At 38.6% G+C, this 22,891-nt stretch overlaps 1 long non-coding RNA gene across 2 annotated transcripts; it reads left to right on the top strand.

The window, feature by feature from the left end:
• The first annotated feature begins 4,902 nt into the window (after nucleotides 1-4,902).
• On the top strand, nucleotides 4,903-13,221 carry LOC127149611 (uncharacterized). Of its 2 annotated transcripts, none has more exons than XR_007821284.1 (3): nucleotides 4,903-4,963; nucleotides 5,045-5,093; nucleotides 13,181-13,221. It is a non-coding gene; the product is annotated as an uncharacterized LOC127149611 (long non-coding RNA). The 2 variants fall into 2 exon arrangements; XR_007821285.1 differs by lacking the exon at nucleotides 13,181-13,221 and adding an exon at nucleotides 5,878-5,918.
• Nucleotides 13,222-22,891: the final 9,670 nt, after the last annotated feature.

The following is a 22,891-nucleotide window of genomic DNA, read 5'->3' as shown; positions in this document are numbered from 1 at the left end:
ATTTTGATATGAAAGTTACTGCAATAGAAGAAGCTCATCATTGAAACTAGATGCATTATTTGAATCCTTACTTACTTTTATAATGTCTATTTTAGACAAAGAACACAAAAAGGGAAAAGGGATTGTCTTTCCCTCCATAAACAATGAAGAATCTTTTATCAAGAAAGATAAATGTTCTGATAAAAACAATTGATTCCATAACTATGTTTACAAAATAGTTTTCTAAAGTTGTTAAAAGATTCAACAAACGTCCAAACAATTTTGGAAATAACAATAAAGATCATAACAATTTTACAAATAAAAGAAGAGACACTAGTAAATCTTTAGACATAACCTTTAGATATAGAGAATGTGAATTGAAGGTTTTGGATATTACAAGTAGAATGTTCAAACTTTCTAAAGAAACAAAAAATGAATCTTACTGTAACTCCTTTTTAGATGATGAATCACACTACATCAGTAGTGGTGAAGAAAATAATCGAGCTTTCATGATGAACCTGGAAACTCCTTTGTCATTAGTTCAGGTAATGACATTACATACAAACCAACTTTACCAGCAATGACAAAAAGATATATCTATTCTTAAACAATAGAAGGATATAACTCAAGAGTTACTCAAAGATAAACATCGATTATTAACCATCATTACCACTCTAAAGCAAGAACTGAAGATTACTAGATCTGAATATGACTACGTTACCAAATCAATAAAAATGCTAAATTTAGGAACATAAAATCTCAATTTAATTCTTGAATTTGGGAAAAGCAATGCCAATAAAGAAGGTATTAGGTATGATAAACAAAAAGAAGAGATAAAAAAGAATCAAAAGACTATATTTGTTCCAACAGAGACAATGAACATAACAATATCACATAAAGACCACACAATAAAAACCAATCTTCTAAATCTTCAATTTAAATGGTAAGGATCATAAACTAAAGAAATCTAAAAACTGGGTATGTCATTATTGTGGCAAACTTAGACATATTCCACCCTTCTATTATAAACTACTTAGAAAAAGTCCCCACCATTCCTCCCAAACCCAGAAAATCCTAACAAATCCAATCCTTTTAATTACAAGTCTAAATTACCAGAAATAAATGGAATGGATAATTAAAGCCTCTTCCAATAAATGCAATGTAGCCTTTACCACCATCCATACATCAACTGCTGATGACTAGTACTTTGATAGTGGTTGTTCTAGACATATGATGCAGAAAATCAAGCTTTCTTCTTAGAATTAAAAGACTGTACATCCGATCATGTGACCTTCGGAGATGGAGCTAGAGGTAAAATTTTTGTAAAAGGTAATACTCTTAAACCAAATCTTCTAAATCTTTAAGAAGTTAGACTACTTAAAGGCCTTACAACTAACTTAATTAGTATAAGTCAACTTTGTGATCAAGGTTATACGATAATTTTTTGTCAATAATAATGTATAGTCTTTGATAAAAAAACAACTTAATTTCTATGAAAAAAGTTCGAAAGACTGATAATTGCTATCACTAGATCTCAAATATTTAGAAAACTATATGTAATTTATCAAAAGAAGAAAAAGTACAATTCTACAAAAAAAAATTGGGACATATTAGTCTCAAATCAGTTGATAAAGCTTTAAAAGAAGATGCAATTCTTGGGATACCACTGTTGCAAATAAACTGTGACTCAATCTGTGGAGAATGCCAAATTGGTAAACAAATTAAGGCTACTCGTAAAAGGGTTGGCCAATGTTATACAAACATAGTTCTAGAGCCTCTTCATTGGACCTAATGGTCTAATGCAGACTGAAAGTCTTGGTGGAGAAAAATATGTTTTTGTATGTGTTGATGATTATTCTTGATATATACGGGTTAAGTTTCTATGAGCAAAATCATATACAATTAAAGTTTGTAAAATTTGTGCTTACAACTTCAACGTGAACAAGTAAAAAATATTGTTCAAATTTGTAGGGACCATGGTAGAGAGTTTGAAAATGAAGAATTTAGTAATTTATATGATTAGGAAGGAATTATCCATGAATTTTCAACATCTCTAACTCCTCAACAGAATGGAGTAGTTGAATGAAAAAATAGATCATTACAAGAAATTATCGGAGTAATATTGCATGCAAAGAGAATTCCTTACAATTTTAGGCAGAAGCTTTTAACACAAACTTTTCATATACATACTAGAATTACTTTACGATCAAGAAATTCCTGTACTATTTATCAACTATGGAAAGGTAAGGAACCTAATGTAAAATATTTTTATATTTTCGAAAGCACCTATTACATTCTTGCTGATCGAGAGAATCACAGAACATGGGATACTAAATTTGATAAAGGAACATTTCTGGGCTATTCTGTAAACAGTAGAGCATATCATGTCTTTAACAAAATAACTCAAACAGTTAAAGAAACTATCGATTTAATTGTAAATGACAATGAGAAAATTTCTCATAGAAGACCAAATGATAATGAAATCCTCTATAATGACCTAACTCAAAAGAATGTCAAAGTCTCTTTAGTTGTTCCTAAAGACAAAAACATAAATGAAGATATAAATAACTCACAACCTACTACTAGCTCCATTAAAACTCCAGAAACGAAAAAAAAGTTCTCCTTCCACCCATGTTCTAAAGAATCATCCTACAAGCAGTATCATTAATAATCTAAATACTGGGATCACAACAAGAAAGAAAGACATGCATAATTGACTATGTCAAATTAATTGCTAACATATGCTATACTTCACCTATCAAATCTACTTTTGTTAGTGCCAATGTCGATTGTTTCTGATAGAGATGCCCGTTTCACTTCCAAATTCTGGAAAGGTTTGCAGACTGCTATGGGCATGAGGTTAGACTTTAGTACAGCTTTCCATCCACAGACTGACGGTCAGACTGAGCGTCTGAACCAAGTTTTAGAGGATATGTTGCGGGCGTGTGCATTGGAATTTCCAGGTAGCTGGGACTCCCACTTACATTTGATGGAATTTGCTTATAATAACAGTTATCAGGCTACTATTGGCATGGCACCATTTGAGGCCCTGTACGGCAAATGTTGTAGATCCCCGGTTTGCTGGGGTGAGGTAGGTGAGCAGAGATTGATGGGTCCTGAGTTAGTTCAGTCTACTAACGAAGCGATACAGAAGATTAGATCACGCATGCATACCGCTCAGAGTAGGCAGAAGAGTTATGCAGATGTGAGGCGGAAGGACCTTGAGTTTGAGGTAGGGGATAAAGTATTCTTAAAGGTAGCACCTATGAGAGGTGTCGTGCGTTTTGAAAGGAGGGGAAAGTTGAGTCCCCGTTTTGTTGGGCCGTTTGAGATTCTGGAGCGGATTGGCCCTGTAGCTTATCGCTTGGCGTTGCCTCCATCACTCTCGACAGTCCATGATGTGTTTCACGTTTCTATGTTGAGGAAGTACGTGCCAGATCCATCCCATGTAGTGGATTACGAGCCACTAGAGATTGATGAGAACTTGAGCTATGTTGAACAACCTGTTGAGGTGCTTGCTAGAGAGGTGAAGACGTTGAGGAATAAAGAAATTCCCCTAGTTAAAGTCTTATGGCGGAATCACCGGGTAGAAGAGGCTACATGGGAGCGTGAAGATGACATGAGGTCCCGTTATCCCGAGCTGTTCGAGGGATAAAACTTTCGAGGACGAAAGTTCCCTAAGGAGAGAAGAATGTAACGCCCCGAAGCTCGAGGTAAAAATTTTTGCATTTTAAGTGAATTTTAATAATATAATAGTAATTATATTATTAGTATTTGGGTATTATTGTCATTCCAATTTTAATATTAATATTTACATTATCCTTTTACTATTTACTTAATATAAATGTTAATATTATTATCTAATATTATTATAACTAATTAGTATTAATGTTTTATTATAAATTATTATTATTATTATTATTTTATTTAATATATATTATTATTTTTAAAATTATTTAATATTAATATTTTAATATTAATTATATTTATTATGTTTTAATATATATATATATATATATATATATATATTTTAAAAAAAAAAGGGGAAACCCTCGCGCGCCCCCCCCTTTTCTTTTCGTTTTCGCTGTCTTCTTCCTCACGCCGCGCCACAGCCACGAGCCCCATCCATTTCCTCTTCTTCCTCCATCGCTTTCTTCCTCGTTTCTGCATCGCCGCCGGTGCCTCCATCTCCGTCCGTGTGGTCGTCGTCTGCCTCGGCCACCGTCGTCCGCCGCGGCTCCCCATCGTTTCGGATCTCCTCTCGGCTTCAATCGCCCGACGCCGCCGCACCACTCCGTTTCTCTTCCGCCTTCGTCTCCGCCACCATCCCTCTCTTCTTCTCCGTCCCCGTCGTCGAACGCCTCCCAGCGTCGTTTCGCCACCGCCGCCGTCGCCGGAAGAGAGAAAGCCCTCAAAACCGTGCTGCCCGTTTCGTCCAACCCGACCCGGTTCCAAGCTGACCCGAACCCGTTTCCGGTCCGAGCCACACAAATCCGGGTGAGCCGAGCTGAGTAAGCCGAGCCGAGTGAGCCGAGCCGCGAGCCGAGTGAGCCGAGCCGCGAGCCGAGTGAGCCGAGCCGCGAGCCGAGTGAGCCGAGCCGCGAGCCGAGCCGCGAGCCGAGTGAGCCGAGCCGCGAGTCGAGCCGAGCCGAGCCACAAGCCGAGCCGAGCCGAGACCAAGCCGAGCCGAGCCGAGGTGGAGCCGAGCCGAGCCGAGACTAAGCCGAGCCGAGCCGAGGTGGAGCCGAGCCGAGCTCCTTGTTTCACCAAGCCACCTAAGCCTTCCTTCCTCCGCTCCGGGTCACGGTGAGTCTTCGGTAAGGATTGTTTTCGATGAATTCCCTAATGTTGCTACATCCGATTAGAGTTTGAATATTGGAATAAGATATGGCCCTACTTTTCTCCCTTGAAGGTAGTACAGAGTTGACGCTTAAGTTCTCGGGTTCCGCGGCAGGCCTGGTTGGAGATAGCTTCCTTTCCTTGGGTAAGTCAACGGATATCGCTTCTGACCTTTTGAAACGGCTTCTACTAAAGTCAGCTACTAAAACCTTCGTGTTTCGTTTAGGTGGATCTGTTGAGCGTGGATTCGATCTAGGGGCATAACCGAGTATCAGGTAAGGGTTTTCCTACTACTGGACCTCGGATCGAGGCCAAAAAACGTAGTAATCCACAGGGGATTACACGTTAGTGACTGTACTGAATAACTGTATGCATGTTGGCTGTAAGCACTGTTATTATAATTTGTCTGATGTAAAGATACTGTGACTGCTAGTTGTAGATTGAAATTTTATGTTGATGGACCTTGAAGTTTCGGTTCAATATGTAGTAATCACTGGTCTGGATGTTGATCATGGAGTTTGGACGGGGAAGGACAGTGAGTCCGGTTTGGTTGGTTAATTGATTTGATCTAGGGTTTTCCCTAAGGATGAGGAATTGGTGATGCGTATAGTAACCGAGGGTGTAGTTGTTAAAACTTATATCATCTGACTGATAAGGCTTATGGCAGAACTGTAATATGATCGCCGTTGGGGTAGACTGATGTAGACGGTTTAATATGAACTGAGGGGTAATGGTTAGCTTCATCTATGGGGTAGTGTGCCTTACAGATATGTGCATCCTTCGGGAGCACTAGACTGATATGTGCATCCTTCGGGAGCACTAGACTGATATGTGCATCCTTCGGGAGCACTAGACTGATATGTGCATCCTTCGGGAGCACTAGACTGATATGTGCATCCTTCGGGAGCACTAGACTGATATGTGCATTCTACGGAACCACTGGACTGTTATGTAGGGTACCCCCGAATAGGAAGTTAACTGTTGTTCCCTAACGGGCCCAGTAGTGGGTCCCTTACTGGGTATGTTTATACTCACCCTTTTTCTTCTTTAACTTTTCAGGTAGGGGTTCAGCGAGGGGCAGACCGACGAGAGGCAGGAAGGATGCGTGAAGGCCATATGGACGCGTCTGGTTTTATTATCGCTTCCGCTATGTATTTTGTCAGAATATTTTGACTTGTGATTTTGAACTGGTGACTTAATATTTTTATTTTGTGACCTTTTTGATTTATTTAAAATAGGGCCCGAAACTGTCTTTTGTAAGGTTTCTAATGTTTTAATGAATCGTGACTGGTCCGTTTTAAATTTTATGTTAAATGGTCGAGTCTTGGTATTTGGTAGTGACCTCAGCTTAGTCCGGAAAGTTGGGTCGTTACAGTTGGTATCAGAGCCTAAGTCTTAGGTTCTGTAGACTGACTTATAATGTGAGTCTGTGTTTTGTGTCCTTATGGCTGAAACGATCCCTGCCGCTCGTCAGGTACGCTCTCATGAAAGTATATGTATAACTCTACATGCATTACCTTACCTAAGTTAAACTGCAAATTCAATTACCAATTTATGACTAAAGGAATCGTTGGTGGTTGTTAGGGAAATGCCACCAAGGAGAGGTGCACGTAGGGGTGGTCGAGGAGGCCGTGGAAGGGGAGCAGGACGCGTTCAGCCTGAGGTGCAGCCTGTAGCCCAAGCCCCTGACCCGGCTGCGCCAGTTACTCATGCGGACCTAGCCGCCATGGAGCAGAGGTTTAGAGATATGATTATGCAGATGCGGGAGCAGCAGAAGCCTGCCTCGCCAACTCCGGCGCCAGCTCCGGCGCCAGCTCCAGCGCCAGCTCCAGCACCAGTTCCTGCTCCAGCTCCGGCTCCGGTACCAGTTGCACCCCAGTTTGTGCCGGATCAGTTGTCAGCAGAGGCTAAGCATCTGAGGGATTTCAGGAAGTATAACCCCACGACGTTCGATGGGTCTTTGGAGGACCCCACCAGGGCTCAGATGTGGTTATCGTCCTTGGAAACCATATTCCGTTACATGAAATGCCCTGAGGATCAGAAGGTTCAGTGTGCTGTTTTTATGTTGACTGACAGAGGTACTGCATGGTGGGAGACTACAGAGAGGATGCTAGGTGGTGATGTGAGTCAGATCACGTGGCAGCAGTTCAAGGAGAGTTTCTATGCGAAATTCTTCTCTGCCAATTTGAGAGATGCCAAGCGGCAGGAGTTCCTGAACCTAGAGCAGGGTGACATGACAGTGGAGCAGTATGATGCGGAGTTTGACATGTTATCCCGCTTCGCTCCCGAGATGATAGCGACCGAGGCGGCCAGAGCTGATAAGTTTGTTAGAGGCCTCAGACTGGACATTCAGGGTTTGGTCCGAGCTTTCAGACCCGCTACTCATGCCGATGCATTGCGCCTGGCAGTGGATCTCAGTTTACAGGAGAGGGCCAACTCGTCTAAGACCGCTGGTAGAGGTTCGACATCGGGACAGAAGAGGAAGGCTGAGCAGCAGCCTGTTCCAGTGCCACAGCGGAATTTCAGACCAGGTGGTGAGTTTCGCAGCTTCCAGCAGAAACCTTTTGAGGCAGGGGAGGCTGCCAGAGGAAAGCCGTTGTGTACCACTTGCGGGAAGCACCATCTGGGCCGTTGCTTATTCGGGACCAGGACCTGCTTTAAGTGCAGGCAAGAGGGTCATACAGCTGATAGATGCCCGTTGAGACTCACGGGGATCGCGCAGAATCAGGGAGCAGGTGCTCCACATCAGGGTAGAGTCTTTGCTACCAACAGGACTGAGGCTGAGAAGGCAGGCACAGTAGTGACAGGTACGCTCCCAGTGTTGGGGCATTACGCCTTAGTTTTGTTTGATTCGGGTTCGTCGCATTCTTTTATCTCGTCCGCATTTGTGTCGCATGCCCGCTTAGAGGTAGAGCCATTACACCATGTTCTGTCAGTATCTACTCCTTCCGGGGAATGTATGTTGTTGAAGGAAAAGATGAAAGCATGCCAGATTGAGATAGCAGACCATGTGATTGAAGTAACGCTGATAGTTCTGGATATGCTGGACTTTGATGTAATCCTGGGTATGGATTGATTGGCCGCTAACCACGCCAGCATAGATTGTTCACGTAAAGAGGTAACGTTTAACCCTCCCTCGATGGCCAGTTTTAAATTTAAGGGAGGAGGGTCAAAGTCGTTGCCTCAGGTAATCTCAGCCATCAGGGCCAGTAAACTGCTCAGTCAGGGTACTTGGGGTATCTTAGCAAGCGTGGTGGATACTAGAGAGGTCGATGTATCCCTGTCGTCAGAACCGGTGGTGAGGGACTATCCGGACGTTTATCCTGAGGAACTTCCAGGGTTACCTCCGCACAGGGAGGTTGAGTTTGCCATAGAGTTAGAACCGGGCACGGTCCCTATATCCAGAGCCCCTTACAGAATGGCCCCCGCAGAACTGAAAGAACTGAAGGTACAGTTACAGGAATTGCTTGATAAGGGATTCATTCGACCGAGCGTGTCACCTTGGGGTGCGCCAGTCTTATTCGTTAAGAAGAAGGACGGATCGATGCGTCTGTGCATTGACTATAGGGAGTTGAACAAAGTAACATTAAAGAACAGATATCCCTTACCCAGGATTGACGATCTATTTGACCAGTTACAGGGAGCCACAGTGTTCTCTAAGATTGATCTTCAGTCGGGATACCATCAGCTGAGAATTAAGGATGAGGATGTACCGAAGACAGCATTTCGTTCCAGATATGGACACTACGAGTTTATTGTGATGTCTTTTGGTTTGACGAATGCTCCGACCGTGTTTATGGACTTGATGAACAGAGTGTTTAGGGAGTTCCTAGATACTTTTGTGATTGTGTTTATCGACGATATCTTAATATACTCCAAGATGGAGGCCGAACATGAGAAGCATTTACGTATGGTTTTGCAAACACTTCGGGATAATAGGTTGTATGCAAAGTTCTCGAAATGCGAGTTTTGGCTGAAGCAGGTGTCCTTTCTGGGCCACGTGGTTTCTAAGGCTGGAGTCTCTGTAGATCCAGCTAAGATAGAGGCAGTCACCGGTTGGCCCGACCTTCCACAGTCAGTGAGGTTCGTAGCTTTCTGGGTTTAGCAGGCTATTATCGACGGTTTGTGGAGAACTTTTCTCGTATAGCTACTCCTCTTACTCAGTTGACCAGAAAGGGAGCTCCTTTTGTTTGGAGCAAGGCATGTGAGGACAGTTTCCAGACCCTTAAACAGAAGTTAGTTACCGCGCCGGTTCTTACGGTACCTGATGGTTCTGGCAGTTTCGTGATTTATAGTGATGCTTCCAAGAAGGGTCTGGGTTGTGTTTTGATGCAGCAGGGTAAGGTGGTCGCTTATGCGTCTCGTCAGTTGAAGAGTCATGAGCAGAACTACCCTACACATGATCTAGAGTTGGCAGCAGTGGTTTTTGCTTTGAAAATATGGAGGCATTATTTATATGGTGAAAAGACACAGATATTCACAGATCATAAGAGCTTGAAATACTTCTTTACTCAGAAAGAATTGAATATGAGACAGCGAAGGTGGCTTGAGTTAGTGAAGGATTACGATTGTGAGATACTGTATCATCTAGGCAAGGCAAATGTGGTAGCTGATGCTCTTAGTAGGAAGGTATCACATTCAGCAGCACTCATTACCCGGCAGGCCCCATTGCATCGGGATCTCGAGCGGGCTGAGATTGCAGTGTCAGTGGGGGCAGTTACTATACAGTTAGCCCAGTTGACGGTACAGCCGACTTTGAGGCAAAGGATCATCGATGCTCAGAGTAACGATCCTTATCTGGTTGAGAAACGTGGCCTAGCAGAGGCAGGGCAAGCGGCTGAGTTCTTATTATCCTCTGACGGTGGACTATTGTTTGAAAGACGCCTCTGTGTTCCGTCAGATAGTGCGGTTAAGACTGAATTATTATCTGAGGCGCACAGTTCCCCATTTTCCATGCACCCAGGTAGTACGAAGATGTATCAGGACCTGAAGCGGGTTTATTGGTGGCGTAACATGAAGAGAGAAGTAGCAGAATTTGTTAGTAAATGCTTGGTGTGTCAGCAGGTTAAGGCACCAAGGCAGAAACCAGCAGGTTTATTACAACCCTTGAGCATACCGGAATGGAAGTGGGAAAACGTGTCCATGGATTTCATTACGGGGCTACCGAGAACTCTGAGGGGATTTACAGTGATTTGGGTTGTGGTGGACAGACTTACTAAATCAGCGCACTTCGTTCCGGGTAAATCCACCTATACTGCTAGTAAGTGGGCACAGTTGTACATGTCTGAGATAGTGAGATTACACGGAGTGCCAGTGTCGATTGTTTCTGATAGAGATGCCCGTTTCACTTCCAAATTCTGGAAAGGTTTGCAGACTGCTATGGGCACGAGGTTAGACTTTAGTACAGCTTTCCATCCACAGACTGACGGTCAGACTGAGCGTCTGAACCAAGTTTTAGAGGATATGTTGCGGGCGTGTGCATTGGAATTTCCAGGTAGCTGGGACTCCCACTTACATTTGATGGAATTTGCTTATAATAACAGTTATCAGGCTACTATTGGCATGGCACCATTTGAGGCCCTGTACGGCAAATGTTGTAGATCCCCGGTTTGCTGGGGTGAGGTAGGTGAGCAGAGATTGATGGGTCCTGAGTTAGTTCAGTCTACTAACGAAGCGATACAGAAGATTAGATCACGCATGCATACCGCTCAGAGTAGGCAGAAGAGTTATGCAGATGTGAGGCGGAAGGACCTTGAGTTTGAGGTAGGGGATAAAGTATTCTTAAAGGTAGCACCTATGAGAGGTGTCGTGCGTTTTGAAAGGAGGGGAAAGTTGAGTCCCCGTTTTGTTGGGCCGTTTGAGATTCTGGAGCGGATTGGCCCTGTAGCTTATCGCTTGGCGTTGCCTCCATCACTCTCGACAGTCCATGATGTGTTTCACGTTTCTATGTTGAGGAAGTACGTGCCAGATCCATCCCATGTAGTGGATTACGAGCCACTAGAGATTGATGAGAACTTGAGCTATGTTGAACAACCTGTTGAGGTGCTTGCTAGAGAGGTGAAGACGTTGAGGAATAAAGAAATTCCCCTAGTTAAAGTCTTATGGCGGAATCACCGGGTAGAAGAGGCTACATGGGAGCGTGAAGATGACATGAGGTCCCGTTATCCCGAGCTGTTCGAGGGATAAAACTTTCGAGGACGAAAGTTCCCTAAGGAGAGAAGAATGTAACGCCCCGAAGCTCGAGGTAAAAATTTTCGCATTTTAAGTGAATTTTAATAATATAATAGTAATTATATTATTAGTATTTGGGTATTATTGTCATTCCAATTTTAATATTAATATTTACATTATCCTTTTACTATTTACTTAATATAAATGTTAATATTATTATCTAATATTATTATAACTAATTAGTATTAATGTTTTATTATAAATTATTATTATTATTATTATTTTATTTAATATATATTATTATTTTTAAAATTATTTAATATTAATATTTTAATATTAATTATATTTATTATGTTTTAATATATATATATATATTTTTTAAAAAAAAAAAGGGGAAACCCTCGCGCGCCCCCCCCCCTTTTCTTTTCGTTTTCGCTGTCTTCTTCCTCACGCCGCGCCACAGCCACGAGCCCCATCCATTTCCTCTTCTTCCTCCATCGCTTTCTTCCTCGTTTCTGCATCGCCGCCGGTGCCTCCATCTCCGTCCGTGTGGTCGTCGTCTGCCTCGGCCACCGTCGTCCGCCGCGGCTCCCCATCGTTTCGGATCTCCTCTCGGCTTCAATCGCCCGACGCCGCCGCACCACTCCGTTTCTCTTCCGCCTTCGTCTCCGCCACCATCCCTCTCTTCTTCTCCGTCCCCGTCGTCGAACGCCTCCCAGCGTCGTTTCGCCACCGCCGCCGTTGCCGGAAGAGAGAAAGCCCTCAAAACCGTGCTGCCCGTTTCGTCCAACCCGACCCGGTTCCAAGCTGACCCGAACCCGTTTCCGGTCCGAGCCACACAAATTCGGGTGAGCCGAGCTGAGTAAGCCGAGCCGAGTGAGCCGAGCCGCGAGCCGAGTGAGCCGAGCCGCGAGCCGAATGAGCCGAGCCGCGAGCCGAGCCGCGAGCCGAGTGAGTCGAGCCGCGAGCCGAGCCGAGCCGAGCCACAAGCCGAGCCGAGCCGAGACCAAGCCGAGCCGAGCCGAGCCGAGACCAAGCCGAGCCGAGCCGAGGTGGAGCCGAGCCGAGCCGAGCCGAGCTCCTTGTTTCACCAAGCCACCTAAGCCTTCCTTCCTCCGCTCCGGGTCACGGTGAGTCTTCGGTAAGGATTGTTTTCGATGAATTCCCTAATGTTGCTACATCCGATTAGAGTTTGAATATTGGAATAAGATATGGCCTACTTTTCTCCCTTGAAGGTAGTACAGAGTTGACGCTTAAGTTCTCGGGTTCTGCGGCAGGCCTGGTTGGAGATAGCTTCCTTTCCTTGGGTAAGTCAACGGATATCGCTTCTGACCTTTTGAAACGGCTTCTACTAAAGTCAGCTACTAAAACCTTCGTGTTTCGTTTAGGTGGATCTGTTGAGCGTGGATTCGATCTAGGGGCATAACCGAGTATCAGGTAAGGGTTTTCCTACTACTGGACCTCGGATCGAGGCCAAAAAACGTAGTAATCCACAGGGGATTACACGTTAGTGACTGTACTGAATAACTGTATGCATGTTGGCTGTAAGCACTGTTATTATAATTTGTCTGATGTAAAGATACTGTGACTGCTAGTTGTAGATTGAAATTTTATGTTGATGGACCTTGAAGTTTCGGTTCAATATGTAGTAATCACTGGTCTGGATGTTGATCATGGAGTTTGGACGGGGAAGGACAGTGAGTCCGGTTTGGTTGGTTAATTGATTTGATCTAGGGTTTTCCCTAAGGATGAGGAATTGGTGATGCGTATAGTAACCGAGGGTGTAGTTGTTAAAACTTATATCATCTGACTGATAAGGCTTATGGCAGAACTGTAATATGATCGCCGTTGGGGTAGACTGATGTAGACGGTTTAATATGAACTGAGGGGTAATGGTTAGCTTCATCTATGGGGTAGTGTGCCTTACAGATATGTGCATCCTTCGGGAGCACTAGACTGATATGTGCATCCTTCGGGAGCACTAGACTGATATGTGCATCCTTCGGGAGCACTAGACTGATATGTGCATCCTTCGGGAGCACTAGACTGATATGTGCGTTCTACGGAACCACTGGACTGTTATGTAGGGTACCCCCGAATAGGAAGTTAACTGTTGTTCCCTAACGGGCCCAGTAGTGGGTCCCTTACTGGGTATGTTTATACTCACCCTTTTTCTTCTTTAACTTTTCAGGTAGGGGTTCAGCGAGGGGCAGACCGACGAGAGGCAGGAAGGATGCGTGAAGGCCATATGGACGCGTCTGGTTTTATTATCGCTTCCGCTATGTATTTTGTCAGAATATTTTGACTTGTGATTTTGAACTGGTGACTTAATATTTTTATTTTGTGACCTTTTTGATTTATTTAAAATAGGGCCCGAAACTGTCTTTTGTAAGGTTTCTAATGTTTTAATGAATCGTGACTGGTCCGTTTTAAATTTTATGTTAAATGGTCGAGTCTTGGTATTTGGTAGTGACCTCAGCTTAGTCCGGAAAGTTGGGTCGTTACATTTACTAAATGACTGGATGATATTTTCTTTTTGTAGAAAGTTTTTGAAGACTCTTTGTGATAATGATTATGAACTCTTTATTTGATCAACTTTGTTGCATTTGTTCTTTTCAAGAAAGATCAAGATCACTCAAGTGTGTTGCATATAAAAAAGATACTAAACAAAATGAAGTTTTGCCAAAGGGGAAGTTTGTTGTGTTTTTTTACAAAAAAAGTTTATTTTCTTTTAAAAGAATTATTTTAAAAATATCTTCCAAGTTTTTAGGCATACTTTTTGTTTCCTTAGTTGGTGGGTTTTTCCTCTCACATGAAATTCTTTTCCAAGAAGATATTTTGTTTACTTCATCAACAGGATTCTTCAAGATATTTGACCAAAATCTTTAAATATCGATTTTAACCGAAAAATCCTTGAAGAATACTTTTCCAATTACGATTCCAAGTTCATCAAACTCTGTCTATAAAAAGGAACTTTCATTTTCCTTCAAAGCATCAAATCAAAACTTATACAAGTAAGAGCCAAAGAAGGATCATTATTGAAGGTAAGTCTTTCCTTCATAAAAAAAATATATTTTTAATGAAGACCATATGATTTATTCAAAGACCAATTCAAGATATATGAAAATAAGAGATTGAAAGAAGATCTTAATAATTGAATGTGTTCAATTATATAAATAAGGGGAGCCTGATAATCTTCATTAGGTTTAAATATCAAAATTAGAGGGAGCTTGATTTGTTTAGTAAATAACAATTATTATAAGAGTACCAATCTAGGGGGAGTGCCATCTAGATTAATATAGTGGAATTATACTCATTTGAATCTTAATAAAATCTCTTTATTTAAGCCTTAAAAGCTCTCTAGAAGTAGGTGGTATTCACCGAACTGAATTAACAAAGAGTACTAATTTTACTTTTTCAGTTTCTTAACCATTCAAATTCCATTGTTACTTTTTGTAAGCCTATATAAAGGCATGTTTAGTTGAATCAAAAAATTAAGTTCTCCACACTTGTGTCATACACACCTTTTCTCTTCTAAGATTAAGAGAGCTCTTTTATTGTGTAGTGTTGAACTCTAAAAGTCGAGTAGTGTTATTTCTATTTTCAATGGCCCAGAATATACCCTTATATTTTCTTTCAATCTCTAAGAGTCGAGTAGTGTTCCTACATTGATTTTTATTTTTGAATACCATGTGGGTTTGAATAATGTGTGATCCTTGAGTCTGTTAAAAGATAATGTTGTCCAACTCTAGCTTAGGAGACAATGTGAATGAGTTGTTGAATAGGGAGTCAGTCTTTAGTATAGATATGTACCTAATAGATTCTGCAGATTCTGATATTGATGTGAGTGTGGAGAATATGAATATCAGAGGTAAATTATGTTAATGTCGTTCATGGTGACTTACTCAACGATCAATATCTGATGACCACAGAAGTGGAGTCGATGATGAATGTAAAATCACGGATTGATAGACGACTATAGAGTAACCTAGAAATTAGGGGGATTGTCTTTTACGGATCCTACAGTAAGTGATGATCAATTTGGTCTGTAATTATGGAAAGAAGAGGCATACCTCACAAGAATCGATCAACCTCAATGCCATCTAATCAGAGACCACACCATAGAGGATGTCCAAGTTGGTGACCTATTTTTATTCGAGGAATATTTGTGTTGGAAACTTTTGCCATTACAATGAGATATAAAATTGAATTTCTGTCAATAGGTTTATAACGAATTAAACTATTGTATGTTATAAAATGTGTACACACGAAAAGTTCATGTCGATAAATTTATAACAAAATTACTTGAATTTCATATCAATAGATTTTTTCTTTTAAAAAAATACCGTATGTCATAAGAAACTCTGTTTAAAATGAGATGAACTTTCTCTTGAAAAGGTGAAGGTCTTAAAATTACACACATAGAAAAAAGGTATCTAAAAATATGGAAAAAAAACAAATGCTACTTAATGATGTATTGATGCTACCTCAAATTAAAAAGAATTTAATTATTTATTAGTAAAGTCACAACTAATAATAATAGTTCCATCGCATATATTTGAAGAAATGGTATTTTATGGTTTAAAAGAACAAGACATTGCCAATCAAACTTTTACTGTTTTAATTCTCACTTCTCATTCTATGTCTAAAACTAATGTTGCTCTACTTGCTACTAATAAATCAACTTCTACTATTTAACACGAACGACTTGGTCATCTAAATGAAAGAACTTTAAAATTCATATATGATAAAAAGCTTATTGATGTGTCAAGCTGGAAGAAATTAGAATCTATTTGTTCGAGTTGTCAAATGACAAAACGTTGTTAACTCCATTTTGCTTCTAACTCAAATATATGCATGTCTCCATTGGAAAACATTCATCGCAACTTATAGGGACCTGTGCTTGTTACCTCTTGCCAGAATTTCAAATATTATGCTTGTTTTGTGGATGATTTCTCTATATACACTTGGTTATATCTTTTAAAACAAAAATCTGATTTTTTTCAATGTTTTGTAAAATTTCAAAAAGAAATTGAAAATCATTTTGATAAAAAGATCAAAAAAAAAAAAAAAACAAAGTGATGGAGGTGGTAAATTCACATCTATTGCATTTAGGACACACCTAGAGCAATATGGGATTCATCATCAACTATCCTGCCCTCATACTCCACAACAAAATGGAGTAGTTAAGAGAAAACATTGACACATAGTGGAAACTGGACTAACCCTACTTTTTCGGTCAAATGTTCCTATGAGATATTGGGTTAATGCCTTTTACCCCTGTATACCTTATTAATTGAATGCCAACATCAACTATAAAAATGAATTCCTCAATCTATAAACTTTTTAATAAATAACCATATTACAATAGTCTCAAAGAATTTTGTTGTAAATATTTTTCCTACGAAATTATAGTTCTGATAAACTTTCAAAATGAAAGTATCCTTGTGTTTTTATGGAATATAGTCATGTTCAAAAGGGATATAAGTGCCTTAGTCCACAAAATCATAAAATCTATATATCAAAACATGATTTTTTTATGAAAGTACAAACACGTGCACACCAACACAATCATTCTCTTCTTGAGGTTACCGAGTTTGTAGGAGTTGAAGAATGGGTTGATAAAGACTTCGCTCCATAACAAATAGTCATAAATGAGGAAGAGCAACTTCATAATACAACAAACTTTCAACAAACACAACACTCATTTTCCTTTCTGGAAGGGGAAAATGCAAACAATATGCATACTTCATCATTGACCATTTCAACCAGTGAAGACAACTCGAACAACTGCCCCCCTCCCCCCCAATCTAACAACATTCAAGAAGCAGTTGAACAATAATCAATACTCAATCCATATCAGATGCACCTCATAGAATACCCTCAATTATAACTCACGAAGACATTTGCAACTCTTCAATTGCTGACATTACACCCATCATCCAACCTATATAACAAAACGTTGATGGGCCTTTAGCAACAACATCTAAGGCAATAACATCTAAGGCAACCTCAATACAAGAGAACCCTAATCCTTTAAATCTATCTGTAGCCACCTAATTTTATCCTACATTTTTTTAAAATATATTAATTTTAATAATGGTTAAGATTTTTTATTTATTCGCTTTGTTAAAAAAGAAAAAAGGTAAATTTTTTTTTTTGTAAAAATATAGAATCTTGTGATAATTGTTGTTATTATTATTATTTTTAAAATCTTTTATTAAAAGGGAAAATAAAAAAAATTAATGAAAATATCTATCTTTTAACACAAGAAGACAAAAATTCATTAATCATTTTTGACTTATTTTTATCATTTTAAGAAAAAACAAAATATTTTATTTTATACAAAATCTTTAATATCATATTTGATTTATCAATTTAGGAAAAAACAAAATAATTTATTTTATGCAAAATTCTTTTAATTTATCTTTATTACTGTAAAAAAAGCAAATAAATTTATTTTAAATAAGATCTTTCAATATCATATTTTTACTATTTTAAAAAAAGAAAATTAATAAAATTACATAATATCTAATTTGATTTTATACTTGTTAAATTTTCCTAATTTCTGGTGCACCCCGAGCCTATAAATAGGGACCTTTGGTTATTTGGAAAGGGGAGAAAAAAATTTGTTTTAGGGAAAATCTCTATGAGAAAGAAAGAGTGTTTAGAGAGAATCTCTACGATTTTTTTTTTTTTTTTTGAAGAAACATATTTCTCTACAAAAGGTGGGTTGTTAAGTTTTTTTTTTTCGTTTTATTGTTTTTATTTTATTTTATTTTATTATTTGTCTCTCTTTTTTTACCCTAAACCTAATCCCAAGTAAAAACTTCGTTGGAGGTTGCATTAGATAGGGATTTACTCCCAATGATCCGCACCTCATACAAGTAAAAATTTCGTTCGGGATTGAATCCTTTTTTTCTTTCTCGTATCTAAACGTAGAGAGAAAGGAAAAAAATGTATAAGGAAAATTTCCTATATTTATAGAGTTTTTTTTCTTTTAATTTTTATTTATTTGTTTATTTAGTTTTATTTTATTATTATTCTTTTTTCTTTTAAATTTCCTATTCTTCTTGTTTTTTTTTCTTTTTTCTGTTTATGTATTTACTTATTTATTTATTTATTATTAATTATTTTTAACTTATTATTACTTTTATTATTATTATTATTATATTTTATAAACCTTTTTACTTTTTACTTGTCATCATCTGTTCTTTTTTTTTTTTTTTATACATATAACTTTTACTTATTTATTTATTTAGTTTTTTTATACTTATAATTTTTTTAACTTTTATTATTTTTATATTATTATCGTTATTATTATTATTTTATTTTATAAATTTTTTTATTTTTAAATTTATCATCATTCCTTTGTTCCATTTTTTTCTTTTATTTACTTATTTATTTAATTTCTTTTGTTTATATATTTATTTGTGTATTATTTTATTTTAGTTTTTTTCCTTTCTTCTTTTTTCTCCTATTTTATTTATCGTTATTATGTATCTTTCTTTTTTTTTTCTTAACTTATTTTTTATTACTATCGTTATATTTAGTATATGCATGCATTGATATCTTCAATTATTTACCTAATTTATTGTGTGGTATATTTGATTTGGTTTATGACGCGTTTTTCTATTTGACCTTCATTATTTTTTTTTTTTGAAATTTTTAAAATACTTGTAACCATAATTGCATGTAATTTTGAAATATTTTTTAAATTTCTCTCTTGAAACCATTTAGAAATTTTTTTGCTTTAAAATTATTTCTTTTAAACTCAAAATTAAATATATATTTGATAAGGTTTCCCAATCTACTTTTTTGTTATATATAATAACCCATGTCGATTTCGCTAAAAAAATCATACGATGGAATCTAGAAATTTCGGGGAGTCCGTTAATTGGTGAAGGATCAATGGCTTTGGGAGTCCGAGATTTGATCCCAAGAAAAAATAAATTTAATCAATGTTTAAAAAAAAAACTTTATTCGAAGACTAGCCTATGATATAATTTGAAAAATTGAATAATTTATCATTCTCTTTAAGGTAAGGAATTTTTCCTCAATATAGTCTAATTAATGGGTGTATCCCACTTATTTTATGGGATCATTGTTTTAAATATTGGAGTGGTGAGCAATGAAATAAGACATAATTTTTCTAAAAATAAATTTTACTCAAGACATAAATTTTGGCCACCGTTTTCTAAACGGGTGTTACGGGGTGCTAACACCTTTTCCGTACACAAATGACTCCCGAACTCAACTCTAATTTTTTCGTAGACCAGTTTTTTTTATTTTATTTAAAATGATTTATTTCGGTGTCCAATCACACAGTAAAAAAGATTGGTGGTGACTCCATATTTTTTTTTCTTTTTTAAAATTAAACCCTTTTTAAGGACGTCGGCCGCTCGCGTCGTCTCGAGTACGTGACGACACTATCAAATTTTAATGATATTAGTGATCAACTTTATATAGGCTTACCTATTATTCCTTTTACAGGAGAACATCCTTGATCTCCAACTCAGAATTATCAGAATTTTCATCGTATGATTACCAGGAGTAATGGGGCATCCAAAAATGCACATCACTCATTTTATTCACCACTTTTATTAGTGAACCTAAATCTGATAGAATTTCTCTTAAGATTTTCCATTGGTATAGTGCCATGAAAGAAAAAATGGACTCTCTCCACAAAAACCATACTTGGGATCTAGTTCCCTATCCAACAAACACCAATATTATAAGATCCAAATGGGTGTTCAAAACCAAACTTAAGAGGAGATGGCTAAATAAATAGATATAAAGCTCGTTTGGTCACTCAAGGATACTCTCAAATAGAGGAAATTGACTATGATAAAACATTTAGTCCTGTTGTCAAACCTCCCTCCATTCAGCTTATTCTTAGTTTTTGTCGTCACATCAGGGTGGCCCTTACGTCAATTAGACGCTACAAATGCATTTCTCCAATACAGTACTCAAGGAACAAGTCTATATGATGCAACCATCAAGTTTGAAGATATTCATCACACAAACCATGTTTACAAACTCAACAAGTCCCTTTATAGCCTAAAAGAAGCTCCCCATGCTTGGTTTGAAAGACTTTCCAACTACCTTATAACCTTAGGATTTAATTGTTGTCACTCTGATCCATCCTTATTTATTCTTAAACAACCTAACGTCACAACCATTATGCGTATGTACGTTGATGATATAATTATCACAAAAAATTAACCTCAAGCAATACAACAACTCATTACTACCCTCGGTAATGAATTGTTGAGATGTTGAGAGTCCCACACTGAAAAAACCAAGAAGACTCACACTTCTTATACGATAGATGAACCATTCTTCTTATTGCCAATTTGTTTATAGATGGAAACTCATACTATCAAACATGGTATTGGAGCATACTATTGTGCTAATAGTAAAACTTGTCTCGCAAATCTGATTTTTTTTTCTCATGGCCATGGAAGAAAAAGCTCTCACAATTTAATCTTTCGATTGGACAACTAATCTTGTTTCAATCAAACTCAACACTGAAATTTATCTCTTATGGAAATCCCAAGTGCTACCACTAATTTAAAGTATGGGCATCGAACACCATCTCATAGAAGAAAAGAAATATGATGATGAATCTGCCAACAAGGAAGAAAGCTCGAAAGATGATTCTAGTCGTGCAGTTTGGATCACAAACGATGGGCTTCTTATCTCTTGGCTTTTGAACATGATAGAAGAAACGTAACAGAGATGACATTCCAGGTTTGGAAAGTAGTAGAAAATCAAATGTTTACAATGAAAAGAGAAAGGAAAATCCATGTAAGTGAAACTCTTCTCACATTGAAGAAGACATCTTCAATTCTTGATGAACATTTGAAAAAATTTAATTATCTCTATGATAAACTAGCTGCTATGAAGAAACCACTTGATGATATTACTAAAGTCTTTCATCTTGCTAAGAGGCTTAGGATATCGATACCAAGGTTTTCGAACAGTAATGTTATCAAAACCATCATATCCCTCTTTTAAGCAATTTGTTGTGGCTCTTAAGCACATGATGAAATGTTGTCTAATGAATTTAAAGAAGAAAAATTTGGACAAATCAACCATGCCCAAACTTTTTACAGCTAAAGAGGTCACAATAGGGGACGTGGGAGACAATTCTCTTCCCGTGGAAGAGGTTTTCCTCAAAGCAGATTCCAAGGAAATACAAGCTTCAAGCAAGCATCAAAATCAACCTTAAGTTAATGCAAGGAAGTGAAATCAGATTGACAACAAACTCCTATTTCACAAGATCATAATCAGATAGTATGTAAAATTTGTGGCAAAGCTAACCATGTGGCTATTGATTGTTGGAAGATGTTTAATCACTCTTAATCATTTTGAAGATATACCAAAGGCCCGTGTTGCTATGAATTCGACAGATGAACCCGACTCCATGTAACGGCCCAACTCCTTATACTGAGTCGAAGTCATTACTAAATGTAAATCACATGATTTAAATCATAATGTTTAGTTAAAACGAATAAAACCTCAGAATTTTATTTATAAAATCAAATCAGGGTAATGTGCAAAACATAAATAAATATTAAAATCCTACTCGAGCCCTATCTACTTTTAAAGAAATGAAATAGTAAGTAAGGAAGAAAAAAACTCAGGTGCTAAATGTCTAAAATGAGGTGTAAGCGGAAGCAAAAATCCCTATGACTCGCCACAGTCACTTCTGGTCGCTCGCCAGCTTGCTCTTGCTCCTACCTCGGCCTCTACCTGAAAAACATGACATGGAGAGAGTGAGTATAAAATACTCAGTAAGGGACCCACTACTAGTCCCACTAGGTACCTGTTAGCTTCCTATTAGAGTCCTGAAAATGGTACCCAATCTCTGGCACGTTCTCGAACACGTGCAACATGCGCTCCCATAGGAACGAAAATCTGGTCTTCGGTGTCCCGGGGGAGCACCTAAGACATACTGGTCTGTAGTGAACCCAGGGGAAGCACTAAGACAATCGAGCTGCGAGGATCCCGTCGAATCACTCGAATCATATCTATATCCATGCTAGACTGGCGTCCCATCGGACCACGCAGTCCTAAATAGGTGGTGATCCCGAAGGACACCCATGCAGGTACGACTCTAATAGGCTAAGCTAACAGGTACCCTAACCATAGCATACATAAACATAACATCATCATATAATCATATCAGTCTATTCATCATCTCACATCTCACCTCAACATCCAACATACAGTCATAACAAATCACGTCATCACAATATCATGCCATCATATAACCACATCATCAATCACATCGAGCTTTCACCAATTTACATGTGTTATACAGTCTAGTCCTTAACATGTATAACTGGAAGTGTATGCGGTCTCATGGTTCTAATCATAGAGCTAGTAGTAGAAATCTCTTACCTGGAGATTTGCTCGACGAGTCCTAACAACCAGAAAATGTGCTTTCCAAGCAGCGAGGTCCTAGATGTTCAATACGCCAACTTTCATGATTAACTCGCCAAATGACCCAAGACCCAAAAATATAGTTGAGACAACTTATCCTAGGTCGAGGTTGCAACGTTTGCCCTTGTTGAAGAAATCCAACGCTCCAAGTCAATTGGTCCAAGGTGTTCCTTAAAAGAAATAATTTAATTTAGTCCAAATTAAATTATTTAGGTTGAAGTTCAAGTCTCGGCTGGGTATGCAAAGAAACCCATTTGACTTACCAAAAACTTACCACTGACACCTGAGGGAAGGACCAAAAATTAGGTGGCTCAAAAGGCTTGGCGGCTCGGCTGGAAAAACAGAGACCGACTCGGCTTAGGCGTAGGCGCGGCTCGACTCTGTGTAGGTGTTGCGCGCGTGCGGCTCGGCTTGCGGCAGAAGGAAGGCGCGGCTCGGCTTGCTGGTGCAC

This window comes from Cucumis melo, chromosome 5 (assembly GCF_025177605.1).
Source record: "Cucumis melo cultivar AY chromosome 5, USDA_Cmelo_AY_1.0, whole genome shotgun sequence".
Taxonomy (NCBI): Eukaryota; Viridiplantae; Streptophyta; class Magnoliopsida; order Cucurbitales; family Cucurbitaceae; genus Cucumis; species Cucumis melo.
This window is presented reverse-complemented; position numbering and strand designations above follow the sequence as displayed.